Source organism: Martes martes (assembly GCF_963455335.1).
Source record: "Martes martes genome assembly, chromosome: 3".
Lineage (NCBI taxonomy): Eukaryota > Metazoa > Chordata > Mammalia > Carnivora > Mustelidae > Martes > Martes martes.
Window position 1 is genome coordinate 66616141 of NC_137890.1, and position 18439 is coordinate 66634579.

Consider the following 18439-nt stretch of genomic DNA (forward strand, 5'->3'; position numbering starts at 1 on the left):
CTTGGATCTGTATCTTGCACCATATACAAAAATTAACACAAAATGGGTAATAGACCTAAACGTAAAATCTAAAACTTGAAAATTTCTAAAAAATGCATGGGAGAAAATCTTTGCAACTTTAAGTTAGGCAAAGATTTCTTAGAACAATAAAAACATAGTCCATTAAAAATGTTTTTAATTGGGCTTTCTGCAAATTAAAAACTTCTGTTCTTCAAAAGATGCGTTAAGACTGTGGGCTCTGAGAAACAAACTGAGGGTTTTGGGCGGGGTGGGGTTTTGGGAGAGCCTGGTGGTGGGTATTAAGGAGGGCACGTATTACATGGAGCACTGGGTGTGGTGCATAAACAATGAATCTTGGAACACTGAAAAAATCAAATTAAATTTTTTTTAAAAAATGAAAAGGCATGAAACTAACTAAGATAAATTGTTGAAGAGCATATCTGATAAAGTACTTATATCAAGAATAAAGAACTCTCAAAACTTAACAATAAGAAAACAACCCAGAGATAATGGGGAAAACATCCAAACAGACACTTCACCAAAGATACACAAATGGCAAGTAAGCACATGAAAATGTGCTTAATCATTCACTAGGTTAAATGCAAATTAAAGCTGCAATGAGATATCAGTACATATCTATTAGAATGGCCAAAGTTAAAAAGATTAGACACACCAAATAAAGTGAGAATGTGATGAGATTAGAAGTCTCATAAACAGCAGGTAAAAAATGGGTTGCCAATTTCTTTAAAATTTAAACATGTATCTACAATATGGTATAGCCAATCCAGTCTTAGGCTTTTACTCAAGAGAACTAAAATCATCTGTACATTCAACAACTTTTACATGAATGTTCATGGCTTTATATGTAATAGACACTGGAAATAGTCCAGGTGTCCATCAACAGGTGAATAGACAAACTGTGATATATCCATACAATGGAACACTGCTCTGCCATAAAAATCAATTAACCCTCGATATATGTTACAACATGGATAAAATTGAAAAGAAAAAAAGCCAGCCCCCCCAGAAAGAGCACATTCTTTATTATTCCATTTACATAAAATTCTAAAAGACGCAGACTAACCCTTAGTTTATTAAACAGATTAGTGGGGGCTTGAAGATGGAGTAGGGGGATGGAAAAATTTTAAAAGGTTAAAAGTTTACAAGGAAACTTTTAGGAGTGATGGGTATATTCATTATCTTAATTAGGTCATGTTTTCATGTGTGTATTCATATGTCAAAACTTACCAAATTATACATTGAAGAATATGTCATTTATTGTGTGCCTATTATACTTCAATAAAAATTTTTGTAAACGTTAGTTCCCAGTCACCCTACCCACATTGCAAGTTCTCAGTAGTCACATGTAGCTAGTGATTTCCGTACTGGATAGTGCTGACATAGAACGTTTTCACTGTCACAGAAAATTCAATTGGAGAGTGCTGCCCTAGGGTCTTGGGAACAGAGTGGAGCAGGTGAAGAAGGGAACCTGAAAAGAGGGGACCCCATATCTGCAAACAAATGTTGTGCAGCTTGGCAATCTTACAACGAAGCTGAGTAACATGAGTTACAGTAAGTCAGCTTCAGGACTTCTGGTCCCTTCTATAACTTCTCAGAACCCCCAAATCAGCATTTATAACAAATACTCTTGGTCTCTCAAGCAGCTTAAAGTACAGCTATCACAACCACTGCAGAATTAGGCAAGAATTATTAAGATAAAACTCCATTACTTCAGAGATTGTAACATGGATACAGGAAGAATGTGGAGTCCTGAGATCTAAGGAAAGAATTAAACTCCACAAATTGATAGCTTTCGGGAGATACAGCTTAAGAAACACTGTTGCCGGGCACCTGGGTGGCTCAGTGGGTTAAAGCCCCTGCCTTCCGCTCAGGTCATGATCCCAGGGTCCTGGGATCGAGCCCCACATCGGACTCTCTGCTCAGCAGGGAACCTGCCTCCCCCTCTCTCTCTGACTGCCTCTCTGCCTACTTGTGATCTCTGTCTGTCAAATTAAATAAATAAATAAATAAATATCTTAGAAAAGAAAAAAGAAACACCGTTGCCATTAGCACTGTAAATGTATACTGGCACGAAAACTTTTACACACTGCCTAAACCAGATTCCCAAGTTTCAAAGACCTTGTGCCAGGTGGCACTTGACAATAAACTGACATGCTGAAAGACCAGGAATAGCTCAGCCTTTCGATGTATAAGGGATAAATCTGGATTTCTAGGCTACAGACTTATTTTGATGTATAGTTTGCTTTCTCTCTTCAGTACCTCGTACAGATATACTGTCTGCTTGTCAGTATTTTTTTTCCCATTACACCCAACTGTGTAAAGTTTCACTGCAACATTGCTACTTAAGATCTTCCTATTATCACCTATGGTCTGAGAGGTATAGAGTCATGTAAACTCATTTATTTATTCCCTTTTGGAGTACAACCTTCTTCCTGAACACTAGCACCTTTAGAACCCCTAAATCACTGCTGTTTACCTTACCATGGCTTCTGTTCTCAACCCATTCAACCCAAGAGCTGAATCACCAATCCTTTGACGCAGAAGGAAGGGTAAATGATACCTCTGGCTCTAATATGTCCTCTCAGGAAAAATGCTCACTCTCATTAAGCAGTGATAAACATATTTGGATGTAAGAAGTGATGTGGTATAGAAAGGACAAGGTGAAAGGAGGCAGACAAGAACTAGATAATTATGATTCTGTCCTGATTAACAGAGATAATAAACTTCAGAATTAAAGTTCTCAGGTTGACTTAAAGCTCTGAGTTATTAGATAAGAATTCAATTAAAGCATGAGTTCTGTTCCTAAATTTAATGAGGAGATGCTAATGGTGCTGGATTTTGCTACATTTCCTTTCTTGGGAATATGGATGTGAGAGAACGTGAATGTATTCCTTGTCTCTTCAGAGTCGATTAGAATGCTGGAAACTTGCCTGCATATTAATGGAAGAAGAACATTCTTTGACCCTGTCAACTGAGGTGAAGGCTTTCTCCCTAGCAGGGAGACATTAGGAAAACCTTAGTATATTTTTAACAAATTATTTAAAATTTTAATACTCAAGAGTATTTCTGAATCTTATTACACTGAAAAGTAGATACAAATTTTTACTCTGTGACTTTACTACTTTCAACAATAGCATAATACACATAATAATTCCTGAGAGGTCTGAGGTAAAATTTTTTAAAATATATGTAACTAACATTTATTGAATATTTACTAAGTGCTAGGCATTGTTCCAAACACTTTATATTAATTTACTAAGTTATTATTATTTTTCATTTCAATAAGGAGAAAACTGAAGCATAACAGGTTAAATGACTTGTCCAAATTCACATAGACAGTGGGTGACAGAGCCAGGATAAATTAAATTCTACTGCTAGGGGCACCTGGGTGGCTCAGCAACTGACTTCAGCTCAGGTCATGATCCCAGAATCCTGGGATCCACCCCTGCATCTGGCTCCCTACTCAGCAGGGAGCCTGCTTCTCCCTCTTCCACTCACCCTGCTTGTGTTCTCTCTCTCTCTCTCTATCTGTCAAATAAATAAAAATAAAATCTTAAAAAATATAAAAATAAAAAATGAATTCTAGTGCTAGTTAATCTCTACTAAAAATCCAAAATTATCAAAAATTGATATTAGGCTTCAGGTATATTTTATTCTGAACCACTTGGAAGATCACCATTTCCCATGACTTATATGAAGTCCAATTTAAAAAATCCAAGTATTTTTTTCTCCAAATACTTGAGAAAAAATGCACAATAGAGACAAAGTTCTTTTTTTCTCAGATATTTACATTACTTGCAATTAAAAATTTAAGAACACAAGTGATAAAAATATTACATATAGAAAACTACTTCATTTTAGTTCAGAAAAAAATCAATGAGCATACAAAAAAGACTGGAAATACTCTACAACCTAAATCAGTATATTAAGATGATGGAACTATTGATAATTTCCCAGTGTTCTGAAATTAAAGTATACATTTAAAATAAGTTTGAAATATTTAAACACTTAAAAGACACTTTAAGCTTTTTGGAAACTTTTTTATTCTACCTAAAATGTTTTTTAAAATCAGATATTAGCTGGAAAGCAGAAGAAACTTTTGATCAACAGATTCAGAAAATAGTTGGAAAGAATTATAAAAAGTCTTGGGGTTGTGTGCTTGGGTAGCTCAGTCAGTTAAGCATCTGACTTGATTTCAGCTCAGGTCATGATCTCAGGGTTATGAGATTGAGCCCTGCATTGGGTTCTGTGCTGGGTGGGGAGCATGCTTAAAATTCTCTCTCTCCGTTTCCCTTTGCCTCTCTCTCCATCTACCTCCCCCCAAAAATCTTGGAGAGCCCTGCTGTATTCCCAGAGCTCTTCAGGAAATACACAAACCCTTCCATCTGGTTGTATCAGAGCTAAGACATTCTCTTCTAATACTACGGTTATCTTCCAGTGGCTCTGGACATCAACCAGGGAGAGTCATTTTTACCTTCCATTGGCTCATGTTAAACAACTAATAGAAAAAGAGAAATTGAAGAATAAATTTGGACCTCATCTTTCACTCACACTTTGTTCCACTAAATTAAGCTTCTCACGTTATCCAAATAAACCATGCCCTGTACTTTTTTCTTTCCTTAAAATACCTTTTGTCCTCTCTCATCTCTACCTTAAATTTTTCTCATCTTGAAAGCCCCCCTCATATGTCACCTAACCCTATGTGAAGTCTTTTCTGCCTGCTCAAGGCAAAGTTACTTCCATACACATTTAGGAACCCTCTGGGTCCGAGATCCAGCCAAGATCCCAGGAGACAATATACCAGAGGGAAACAGAATATGTATAAAATAGTGGGAAACCATGGGCCCCAATCTAGCAGGAACAGAGAAATCAAGAGAAAACAGTCTCTGGAAACCAAATAGCAGGAATGCCAAAGTCTCTATTAGACAGACAGTCCTAGGAGAAGTGCAGAACTTATAGGAACAGGGGACCAAAACGTCAACAGGAACAGGAATAGGTGAAAAGGCAAGTCAGTTCAGTTCAAACACACACACACACACACACACACACACACACACACACACACCCATATCATGACTGTTACACAGACTCTTCAACAGATTCTGACCTGTTACTCACCTTAAAGCCAAGGCCTCAGATTCCTATTGCCTGAACCCCTGATACTGTACCTGACATCTGAGTCTCTGAATCTTACTTTGCTGCCTACACCTCACTTAGCAAGTCTCGCTGGACTGGACCGGGGCCTAGACCAGCTTCCTGGTTGAAGGATGCTTAGCCAGTCCCCCTCTGGACCACCCATGACTTATTTTCTCCAGGGTCCTGGTTTATTCCTTGTGAAAAAATAATACATGTCTGAACGATTTCTCCAAACAGTGTGAAATAAATACATAAAGGAAATAAATCCAGAAGATTCCAAAAATATTTTTGAAGAAGTAAAAATATGTAATCCTCCAGTGACCAAGTTCTGTCACCATGACCAAAATATCTTGCCACTATTCTTGACTCTCCATCTGCTTTGCTATCATCTTTTCTTGAAGACAGTGTTGCAGTAACTTACCAACTTGTCGTCCCACCTCCAGTTTGACCTTCTTCTGATCCAAGGGTCTAATAATTCAGATGCTTATGGAGAAGAAAGAAGAAACACAAACAAATGACAGCGGCCGTGGCGGGGGGGGGGGGGGGGGGCCGGTGCACTGAGTATAATTACATATGCAAACACAGTACAAATTGTGGGTTGGGGCCAAGGAGAAAACACTTGTGCCATATATAAGGGGACCTACTCCTCAGCTATAGCTTATAGTTTTCTTCCAGAAATGCAGGCCAGCCTTTCTAGAATACCTTATTTAAAAAATAAACAATACAGACTTTTGTGTTAAAAAAAAAAACTGAACGTTGGCTGCCCTTTTTTCTTTTCTTGATGTAATAAATTCCTCCGTATGCCTAAGCTGTTTGAAGTTGAGTTTCTGTCACAAGCAAAGCAAGAGTCCTGACTAATATAGCTCTTTAATGAGCTGTTTACATGACTTCCTCCCAAACTCAAGGGTGAGTTCTCAGAGTCAGGGACTGTGGCAGAGTCACTTTTATACCCCTATTGCAGCACAGGGGCTGGCACCAAAATGAAATTAATTATTTACAAATGAATGGATAGATGAATAAATATATATTCCTTGAAGACCTAAAAGCAAGGAATAAAAATTCCAAAATAATAGGCAGTAGGAGATTAATTCTTGAAACTGTAGAAAAAGCTTACAAACAGGATTTATGTTTCTTACTCAGGCTCCAAGTTCTTTCAGAGAAGGAGGGCTTGCGCCTGATTCTTTAAAGACTGATCTACGGGTTGACCCCTCACGAGAGTGGGCAGTCAGCTAACACAAAATGTCAATGTCTTCAAGCAGAATCAACACACATGTGCATTTCCTTAGGGTACAAATTTACTCAGAGTAAACAGGCACATAATGGCTGAGTCTTTTTAGCTACAAGGACAAAGAAGCTTTAAGAAACAAAACGAAACAAGAACGCTTTTAGGTTACTATTTTGAATAATGCCTTGGGTATTAAGATGCAATTATCCACCTGTGCCATTGTCAGAGGCCACTTCTGTGCCCAGACTTGTTCTTCCATTATGTTAACATTCATTTATTCATTGCGCACAAGGAAGGGCCTGCTATATCAGATGACTCTGTACAGTTTTGACCTTGAACAGTTACCGCCAGACATGCACAAAGCCTTCTTCCTCTGTATGTGTGAGACAAAATATCTTCTCCATTTCCTTCCCTGAGCCCCAGTTTCCTGCCCCTGACACACCAGAACAAATTGACAAGCACCTTTAGAAAGGTGCTGACATACAGCTTGTTATAGTGGGAGGGCAGTTATCAATTATCTGGTTGAAACTTCTAACTTTAAAATGATGAAACCAAGGCCCAGAGAGGATAGCATCCACCTAAGGCCCACAGCTAGTTAATGGCTATAGCTGACCCAGCCTGGCTGCTCTTGGTGTAGTCACAAAACTGAAACTCTAGTCCCACAGTTTTGCTGACCTTGAGGTATAAAAAAGCCATTCCTCTAAAGGGCATTTAGATACATTAGCCAAATTGGAGCCATTAGTTTAAAGTGAGCAGTTTTGGTTTTTGGTTCGTGTTATCAGGGTAAACCGAATCTTACAACCAACTGGCCTTAAAACAGTCAAGTCACAAATTCTCTTTTTCCTGTATTCAATCCACGCTTCAGAACATTGCACTGGGAGGTTGGAAGTCCCCCTGCTCTGCCTGGAGCTCAGAGGCACTCGTGCCTGAGGCAATTCCTGCCCCAGCCTGCTGAACCTTGGGGGTGAGAAAACAGGAGATTGCTTTCCAAGCTGAGATTATTTTTCAGCATGCAGCATAATAAGGACAGCTCCAGGAAGGCTTCAGAGAACTTTATGAAAGCTTTTGTTTGCATGAAGCCCGGAATCATAAGGCCCTGGAAAAGACAAGGCTTCACAGGCATGGTTTGCTGCGTCTTTCAGTATGGGCCAGCTCCCTCCACAAACTTGGGGCATTCCATTTTCAAACACGTTATGAACACTTGTGTTGTAAAATGATAGCCAGGGAAATGCTATTGTCAGCTAAGTCCTCAAGTTATTTTTGCGGAAAAACAAGATTTCTATTCGCCTAACCTGCTTGTCACTGAATTCTCATCCATCAGTCTGTCATAATGCCTTTGGGGATGCCTGGGCAGCATTTGCTACAGGTGGGTACCCAAATTAATCCCATCTAATGAATGTCTATCTAAACTGCAAAGACATCTGCAAAGACCTATTCCTTGCTCATGTAAGCTGGCTGTTCACCACCCAAAAGAAAGCTTGCCATTCACTATCTCACCATAGCCAAGCCAGCCCTGCCCAATTTCATGAAGAAAGATCTTTGCTTCCACGTCGTGCTCTGTGGCCCTCCTCATCTTCTATCCCCCCGCTTATTATGCCCCTTAAAACGTAGTGATGTGTTTTATCAAATTTCAGGGATGCAGAGACTCAATGACATCCTCATAATCCTGTCTCCCCAGCTCTGCTCCCACTATCATGCTAACATGTCTTTCCTACTTATTTTCTCTTTCAAATAACTAGTTAATCTGATCAATAAAATTGGTGTCTCCCAAGCTTGTTGTCTGGGAAACACCTGCCCTGTTATTTACCTATTACTTTTATTTAAATGGACTCACTTCTAAATGTAATAATTACTTTAATCAATTACATATGTGAAATTGCTGGTTTTGATGTGCTATTTATTTTAATGTATATTAGGGGGAATATATATGTAAAACTATTTTTTTATATATGTAGAACTATTAAAATAAAAATAATCCCTTAGTGGCGCCTGGGTGGCTCAGCCCTTAAGCATCTGCCTTTGGCTCAGGTCCTAATACCAGGGTCCTGGGATGGAGCCCCACATTAGGCTCCCTGCTCAGTGGGAAGTCTGCTTCTCCCTTTCCCGCTCTCCCTGCTTGTGTTCCCTCTCTCACTGTGTCTCTCTCTGTCAAATAAATAAATAAAATCTTAAAAAAAAAATAATCCCTTGGGATTTATATACTTTTTCTGTATGTAGGTATCAGCTTGAAAATAAGAATAAGTATATAAAGCTGTAAGGTTTTGGGGTTTTGTTTGTTTGGTTTTTTTTTTTAATGAAAAGCTGATCGCTATCCAGTGTTAAGCAGGGCTTCTCAAATTGCAGTAAGCCTCAGTGACCTGGAAAGCTTGATGAAACACAGATCCCAATCAGTCCCTAGAGAATCTCAGCCAGCAAGAGTGGACTGGTGTCCCTGGATTTTCATTTCTCACAGGTCCCCAGGTGATGGCCTTACTGCTGGTCTGCAGATCTTATTTAGCAGTGTTGAGGGAAAATGAATTAAGAAAACACCATCCACTTTTAGATTGCCTTGTGTAAAAAAAACATGAAGTCTAAAAAAAAAAAAATCTAGGAATAAATTTTTTTAAAAAGAGAAAATATTTCCCACTCATTATGTATCTACCACACACATGCTCTATCAAAACAGAACTTTTTTTTTTTTTTGCTTTTAATTTTGAAGTAATATCAAACTTAAAGAATAGTTGAAGAGTGTAAGGAACTGAATAACCTTGACCAAAAATCTCGTTCAGATTTCTCCAGCTATCCCAGTGATGTTGCAGAAGGACCCAAACTGAGATCACATGTTGAATTCAGTTGCAGCATTTCTGTATGCTTCTCAGTGACTGTCTCCTTCCTCACTTCCTGACTCATAAGGTTACAGGCAGGGTATTTTGTAGAATGACCTTCAGGAGGAGTTGGTCTGACATTTCCTCATATTTTAACTTTGATGTATTAATTAAGAAGGTTCGGTCAGGTTTCCCCACTGTGAAGTTATACTTCTCCTTAGTAATTGTATATCATAGGGAGATATTTTGGGGCTATAATAAAATCCCCTTCCCCATCCCACTTTTGCCCATTAGCTTTAACATCATCAATGGTTTTGTTTGTTTGTTTGTTTTTTGCCTGAATCAATTACTATTATGATGGTTAACAAATGGGGTTTCTTGTTTTTTTATTAAATTTTTTATCTTTTTATAAACATATAATGTATTTTTATCCCCAGGGGTACAGGTCTGTGAATCGCCACAAATGGGGTTTCTTTAATTCTGTCATTCTTTTACATGTACTAATTAGCATTCCCCTGTGAAGAAGCTTTCTCCTTTTTTAGCCATTTACTTATATCAGTGTAAATTGGTATATTCCTCTATTATTTAATGAATTATAGTCCACTGCTGTCGTTACTTATTTGGATGCTCAGGTTGACCCAGACTTGATGAGAGGAAACCCTTCAAGAAGGCTTTTGTGTCTTTTTTACGTAGCCCCGCCGTTCTATGAACTCTTCCTTACTTTCTGATACAAAAAGGTGTTCTAAGTTTGTCTTGTTCTTTTCCCTGCCCAGCCCCGGAATCAGCCAGTTCTTTAAGGAGTGTTTCTTTCCAGTGTTTCAGTGGAGAGTGCTATTTAGAACCCAAGATGTGTCCATTGCTACCAGGGCATCACTGCTACTGAGTTCTTTCTTTGTGTATTGTTGTACTGTTTAATTCTAGCCACGGCTCTGAACAGTATTCTAGTTACTGCACAATATAGCTTATGTGGGGAAATATGTGGCTTTTGTTTGTATTTTTTTACTATGGATGTTGCCCAGATCTAGGAAATATATGTACATATATATACACACACATATGTAAATACATATACATGTACACATTTGGGTGTATACATATGATGTGTGTATATGTGTGTGTGTACACACACACACACGTGCCATGAGTTCACACAGATACACCTGATTGCACTCCAATGCCACCGGGTTCACTCTAGCTCTCCCCCTTTCCATATCTGCACCTCTCCAATAGTAAGAAACCTGCTCCATGTGCCACCAGTATGTTTACTCATTTGCTTAATCCCCCTCATGGAGCCAATCTCTTGATCCTACCAGGCTGCCTCTTTACAATCTCCTTGTGTCGACCAACCCTAGCCCTGCAAGTGCCCCTTACCCCTAAAATACTCAGCCATGAGGGCTCCAGCCTCTGCCCAATCACCTTCACTCTGCTTGAAAGGAAAAAAGGAAGGAAGGCTAACAGGGAGATAGGGAGGGAGGAATAGAGGGAGAGAGGCAGGGAGGGCAAGGCAGAATTCAGTAGCTCTCTCCTCCAACCTTTGTCCTATCTACAAATATTCCCCATCTCTCTTTATTTTTTTTTATTTATTTATTTTAGAGAGGGAGAGAAGAGAGAGAGCGCAAACATATTTGCATGCGCTTCTATGCGGGGAGAAGGGCAGAGGGAGAGGGAGAGGGAGAGAATCTCAAGCAGACTTCCCACTGAGTGTGGAGCCTGACCTGGGCTCAGTTTCACAGACCCTGAGATCATGACCTGAGCCAAAATCAAGAGTCTGATGCTTAGCCAACTGAACAAACCAGGTGCCCCTCCCCATCTCTTTAATTAGCACCACCACTGTCTAGCTGCTCAAAGGAATGCTGGAATCATCCTTGAGTCCTCTCTTTTTCTTGCACCATTTCTTTCTAACTGTATCTGGAGTCAACCTACTTCTCACCATCTCCTATTCTCCACCACCATCTCTCACCTGGATTGCTGCAAAACTCTCAGAAGTGATTTATCTACTTCAATTCTTGTTTCCCTAAAAATATTCATTTTCAGTTTAGCTTTAAACATTAGGATTCTAAAAATGGATTAAATGTGCCAACAATAAGGAAGTTTAGTATCCTTGCCATGCTAGAAATAAATTGCTTTTCAATGGGAAATACTCTCCAATAAACAGCTTCTTCTTGTGTCTAAATAGCAGACGTAAGCTCTTTTACATCTTCTCTTTTCAAGATGATGTTTCTTTCTGTTTCAATAGTTCCATACAGTTAGGATAAGAACCTAGAAGTAATGGATCCAAACAATAATACAGCTCCCAAAATGCAACTGAAAAATAATCTGTTCATAGAGTAAAATTAAATGTATGTATCTGTTTTAGGAAGCACATATTAAATATTGCAGGATGCAACCTTTGTTTCTTATGCTTAAGCCCTCTTATTAATGTTTATTTAATTCACTTACTTGTTTTTTCAGTTCAAGTAGTGCAATTATATGAAAGGAAAAGAGAAAGGATCATTTATCCAAATAACAGAAGGTCTGTCAATTTCTTATTCTTCCTCAATTGGAGCTCTTTTTATCTCAGAGAGTGGTTTGAAAGTGAGTGCTACTCTGGAATGGAATAGATGGCCAACTTAGGTGGGTAGAACATGCACTTATAATTTCCTTTTTCTGTACAAGCATCTTATTTTTAGTAAAACTCCAGAATGGCTTCCTTCCTCCTCTGAATGGTGTTGCAACATTTGCACTATTAGACTTGTCGTTTTATGAAACAGCCCTTCCCAGATAGTATTTATATCTGGCATCATGATGATTGGGATCAGTGTTTAATTAATTATGCATATTAAACATCTGCAATCACACATAGATTCTATTAACCTGCAAGGCTGCTGGGATGCTTACTATTTCAGAAACCTAGAATAAAAAGAGTGCACAGATGTCCCATTTTATTGTATGATTTTCAAAGATAACATTTTAAGTAGTTTTAAAATTTGCTAGAAGCACAATTTGTGAAGTTAGATCAATTTTGCTCTTATACTGACTGAAACAAAAAAAGAAAAGAAAAAAGAAATTTGGGGCTCCTGAAATGTAAGTTGAGAGCTGTGCATAATATGAATATAAGTCCTTACCACACATACCCCTTGCCTTCACCTCAAGATCTAAAAAGTTATTCAAGGGAAAGAATAGAGTCTTTCTTGAGAGGGCATTCTAAACTTTGTCAAAATACCAAGTGCTCTTCAGTGGTTATGGCAATGGCTTTCTTACCACATGCAATTTCTCTGAACAGCCACATAAACCTTTATAAAAGCTTTCAGCAGATATTAAATTGAATCACTGTAATTCCCTGATGTTTTGTCCTCCACAACATAATTGTGCTGAATTATATGATTATTGTATGTATTAGCAAATGGCCTCCTTTCAGATCAGGCTAGAACTTGAGCAGACAGAAATTTGAGCATTCATCTATCCATTGCTGGGAAGAACCAGGTAGAATGAGAAAAACCTTCTTGTAGATATCGAGGATCAGTATCCCATGCCTCTGAGGATAAAGTCTGCACCTTGAGTCAAGAGGCAGGCAGTAGGCACGGGCAGAGGAGAACAGACTACACACATTTTTCCCTTTCTCATTTTGTGTGGTTATGAAAAATGCTATGATAACGTCAGCTTTGACCCTGGGGCATCCAGTCCATTCTCCACACTGCAGCCTGGTTGAGGTTTCAAAACAGATGCAATCATGTCCATCCCCCATTTAAAATTATTCACTGACTCTCCACTGTCCTCAGGACAAAGTCCAGATTCTTTATCACTGCTTAAAATTAAGTATTTCATCATTTGAAATTGGTCTATATCCCTGTCCTCAATTCTTGCCTTTTCATTCCAGCCAAACAGAAAAATTTTGGGTTCTTAAACTTGGCCATGCAGGCCTTTTACCCAAATTATTCATGCAACCTGGATGTGCTTCCTACAGTCCCATGTAGCTTGATGGGATAAACCCCTATTTATCCTCCATATCTCAACTTTTTCTGACTTCTTAAACCTGAGTTTGGGACTGCTCCTCTAAAACTCTGTGTTTGTCCTTGTAAGACCATGGATCACATTATACGTAATTAAACCTATTAACTTTTCCATATCCGTGATGTGTATCTCATCTTGCTTATGTAGCCTAGTATAATCTTAGTATATACCAGCTCCATAGTGTTTACTGAACAAACAGAAGGATGACTTCCATACCCAAGAGCGTGCCCATCAGTAGAACCTGCAGTTATAGACATAAGGACCTGTTCTTCATTTCCCATTCAAGATAGTCCAGTTCTTCCGTCAGAATGCTGATGTTGAATAAATGATTTGCTGACCAACTCTCCAAAGCTTTACCAGAATTGAAGATATTTTCACCTGAAGCCTTGAACTCTCCCTTCTACCCTTAGCTTATCCAAACTGTCTCTGACTTTAAAGGATTCCTAAAGCACTTTCTCCCCTCCATGGAGCCACCCCTGACTATTAACACCATACAGCCTACTCTTTTTTTCTTTCCAATCTCCACAGGTTTTCATTCTGCATCTCTAACTTAGCCCTTTATAGCCTATTGTTTTACATTTAGCTCATCCCCCAATTAATCTGTGATTCCCTAAACACAGAGATCAGTTCTTATACTTCTTATTAAATGTATCTTGACTCTAGATTAATGCCCACTAAAGTGGCTATCCTGACATCTCTTACCCTATATCTCTTACCGTATAGTATTTTCTATTGATACTTATGTGTTATTATCTTTGTATCATATTTCTTTTTCCCTACTACAATCTAGAGTTTTTCTCTTCTGTGGTCTAATCCGGGTAATGTGTGTGTTACACACATGAAATTAGTTTTTGTAGTTCATGACAAGGATAATGATGGTTTGTCTTCAGTCAATATTTGTTGATTACTTGGTTGATTTTCCATGGCAAATACATTTTCAATCTGAGAAGAGAAAACCCATCTTTGTGCCCAATAATCTGATTAGTGGAGCCCCCGGGGCCTGAAGATTTCATGTCCCATTTCTCTTTGGCATTTGAGCCTGAGTGTCCAGGGACCCCAGGGATGGCACCCTCCCTGATAAGTTGCTACTTTCGGCAGAAGCAGCAACATTTCTATTGGGGAACATTTACCTGTAAAGAATTCTTTTGTAATGAAGAGCACACATTTTGCTTAATGCAAGTCTCTGCATAGCAGAAGGCAAGTAGTATTTAATTACCCCAGCTGCTGATGCTTCCTTGTAATTATTGTATTTATTTTGAGATTTACAGCTGTAATGAAGACATTAAGAAATGAAATCCTGGAACTCTACTGCAGTCCCAAGATATTCAGGATTAAGTTGGTGATTAATAATATTCATGCACCAACAACCCAAGACGATAAATACCATCATCACCCTGTTGTTAAGTTATCCTGGGATCTAAAATTACTTGTCCTACATTGATAATGAAAACTTACAATCTTCCTCTTCCCATAGTGAAGACTTCACCTTCTATAGATATATAAGCCCTATGGTGGAGGAGACAGGTAGATGCAGGACATGCTTACCCCATAGAACATGACAGCAATGACAACTCTGTCCTTTACTGATAAAGGAGAATTGGCTCAGAAATCCTTAATTACTATTAATATCATTGTACACAATGGTAATATCTGTTCTAAAAACAATGTTGACATTTACATTTAGCATTGATAGTTCTTTTACTTTTTTGATAATTACCTGTAATCTTTAAGAACCTCAAAACCTATGTTCGTAGTCTTGCCTAAAATGGAGAACAATTTGCGCATGATTCCTCCTTACTCCCCCCACCCCCGAAGAGAACAGCAGGTTATTCAATATTCCAGTGTTATACAGTTCCAGAAAGAACCATTCACACTGTACTTTTGGTGTACAACATAGGATACTGTATAATGTGAATTGACCCCCCCAAATTAAGCAGTGTGACTGATGTGGACATCTCTTTCCTCCAGGGAGGTGAGCCTCAAGCTGCTTACATTGTAATTTGGAGCCAGACCCTGAAAATGTAATCAGGATAAGGACTCCAAATGTTCCTTATTTTCAAGTTAGCAGTTACATTTCCCATGTTTTCTTGCTAGGTTTATGAGACTTAAACAACAGTAAGAGATAATAGAAAGATGTATAGAACTGACCTTCAACAATCACTACCAGTCAGTCCAGTGATACTAATATACTGACAATGACAGCTGGGAATGATGCATGCAGTATGTTTGTGCTGGCTCAGAAAGTCGAATGAATCTGTACTTACCAAGTACCTACAAGGTGTCAGGCAGCTTAATGTATATTACCTTATTAAACACTCACAACCACCCCATAAGGAGTTTAAAATCAAGGAAATGAAGGCTCCAAAATTTTAAGGAACTGGGACAAGCTCTCAGAACTCTTTCCATGACAACACACTGTCAGTCTAGAACACAGAGACATTTCAAGGGGATCACGACTACACTCTATAATAGAGCTTCTGATAGAAATATAATGCAAGCCATGTATGTAATTTTAAACTTTCCAGTAGTCACATTTTTAAAAAGTAAAAATAAACAGATGGTAATTTTTATATTTTATTTAACCCAGTGTATTACAGACATTATAATTTCAACATGTAAAACAATTACTGAGATTTTTTTCATCCTAAGACTTCAAAGTACAATGTATACTTTATACTTATAGCACATTTCAGTTTGGACCAGTGTACATTTTGGACTTAGACCCCATTACAAGTGCTCCACAGACATATGTGGCTGGACAATGCAGCTCTATAATATGCATGGCATGTTGCACAAAAGGAATACTAAACAATAATAGTAGTAGGTGGTGAGAGGTTGCCTTTGCTGTGTTTTATTCATTCACCCATCTGATACTGGCTAAGCACCTAGTGCACAAGCAACTGTAGGGGATAGATAGAAAACTAATCATGGTTTCAGGGAATTCAGAGTCAAGCAGGAGAGATAAGAGAAACAACAAATAGAATAATCAGGGAGCACCTGGGTGGCTCAGTCAGTTAAGCGTCAGTCTCTTGATTTCAGCTCAGGTCGTGATCTTGGGGTCATGGGATTGAGCCATGTTAGGCTCCATGCTCAGAGTGGAATTTACTTGTCCCTCTCCCTCTGCTCCTTTCTCCATCCCCTCTAAATAAATAAATAAAACCCGTTTTTTAAAAAAAGAATAATTAGGATGGGGAAAGCTAAACGTGCCACAAGAAAAGCACAGATACATAAAATGCTATGGGGCTACAGCAGAGGGAGAGGCTCTTTCTGGCTGGGAGATCAAGGAAATTTTGGGTCATTTAAACTTAAAAAAAAAAAAAAAAAAGAAGAATAGAGAGCAGACATACAGAGTTATGGAGAAGGGCACTCCAAGCAGAGGAAACAGCTTGAGCAAAGGCGTGGAGGTGGGTCAAGCATGGAGTGTCTGCGAAAAATGGTGAAAAGTTCTGTAAGCTTGCAGCTTAAAATGAGTGAAGAGGAGGAGGGAAAGCTTTGAGGAGTAGGCAGTGGGCAATCATTACAGCTTATGAGCAAGAGACTAATACCATGTTCAGAAGTGTAATCTAGCAGCACAGTATGTAATTTGGAACAAACACTGTGAAATGGTAAGGGGACTTCTGTAATCATCTGAATGAGAGGTCCCGAAGTCATGAACTAAAAGGAGAATGAATATCAAAAGGAGAAGGTGCAAGAAGTTCTATTAAAGTTTCCACTGATGGGATTGGCAGCCGTGTAGAATGAGGAGGAAAGAGTCCAAGAAGCCAGGGTGCCTAGTGTTGTGTTGGTACCGGGAACAGCATGAAAACACATGGAAAAGAGAACGGAGGAAACAGATTTGGGGAGGAAAGTTGATGGTCCAGTTTGCGACCTACTGAATTTTACTAATAACCTTTTATTGGATTGATAAATAAGTAAATAATAAAATACAAATACTTGATCTCCACAAGTGCAACTTAGAAAATGAGCTAGTGTTGAGGGAAATCAGAACTTCTTATTTTCCACATCTGTAACCTTGACAAGCAGCCTCACATTTCTGTGTCTCAATATCCTCAAATGTAAATGATGATGATTGATATGGCTTCTTGGGGTTGAGTGGCAATCCAATGAATTGGGACAGGTAAACGTTGAGAACAGCGCCTGGTTCAGAGTAAGTACGCAAGAAATGCCAGCCATTATGACTATGATGACAATTCTTCCATTTGGGAGATAAGTCAAGACCCACTGTACCTGTGGCAGTGAAGGTTTCCATCATTTCATTTCTACATGGGAGGCAGAATTGGCAAAATCTTCTCTGATGTACTCAGGGCCTAGGATTCCTTGCACTCTTTCTACTTTGTGGGCAGTTCTAAAAGGTAATTCTGCCTCTGTGGTAGAATAATCAGTGTTGATAGGGGAATCTCAGAGTCAAGAGTTTCTGTATGCCCTAGAACAAGTGCTGAATGTAGTGGTATGGGAAACCAGCTTGTACCAACATTCAGAAGCCAAATGTTAAGATTTTGAGAATTTTGCAAGTTGGTTGTTACCATCATTAAAAATGAAACTATATAATCTTACAAAAAGGAAGTAATACAAAAGTAAGGTAATAAAGACTCCAAACTCAGAATTTCTAATTCTTTTCCTATTATCTATGCTCTTGAGGTCATTCTTACCTATTGTATCTCTGAGGTAGAAATACTATATAATGTTCTTCTCCTTATCTCTTCCCAGCATTCAATTGTGTCACATTGGTAGCTTGAAGTCAAACACAGTGGTAATCTTTATACCACGGGATTGGCAAATGCTACAAATTAGAGCTTAATTTACTGTTTTATGGGCAGACAAGGTTAAGGGAATGACAAACTATAGCTTATAAACCAAATCTAGCCCACTGCCTATTTTTGAATGGCTTATGAGATAAAAATGACTTTTATATTTTCAATTGTTAAAAAAATCAAAAGAAGAAAAATGTTCCCTGATATATAAAAAATTATATTGAATTCAAAGTTTAGTGTCCACAAATAAAGTTTGACTGGAATACAGCCATGCTTGTCTGCTTACATGCAGCTTATGGCTGCTTTTGTACTGTGATGGCAGGGATGTCAGATAGAGATAGTTAAGATAGAGACCTTATGGCCTATAAAATCTAAAATGTTACCGTCTGGCCCTTAGCAGAAAATATTGGCCAATCCCTGGTTTAGACTTAAGAAAGTAGTAGAGAAAAATAATACAGATTAAAATTTTTAAATGTGTCTTGTGTCTGGTTATTACATCGTGAATAAAAAAT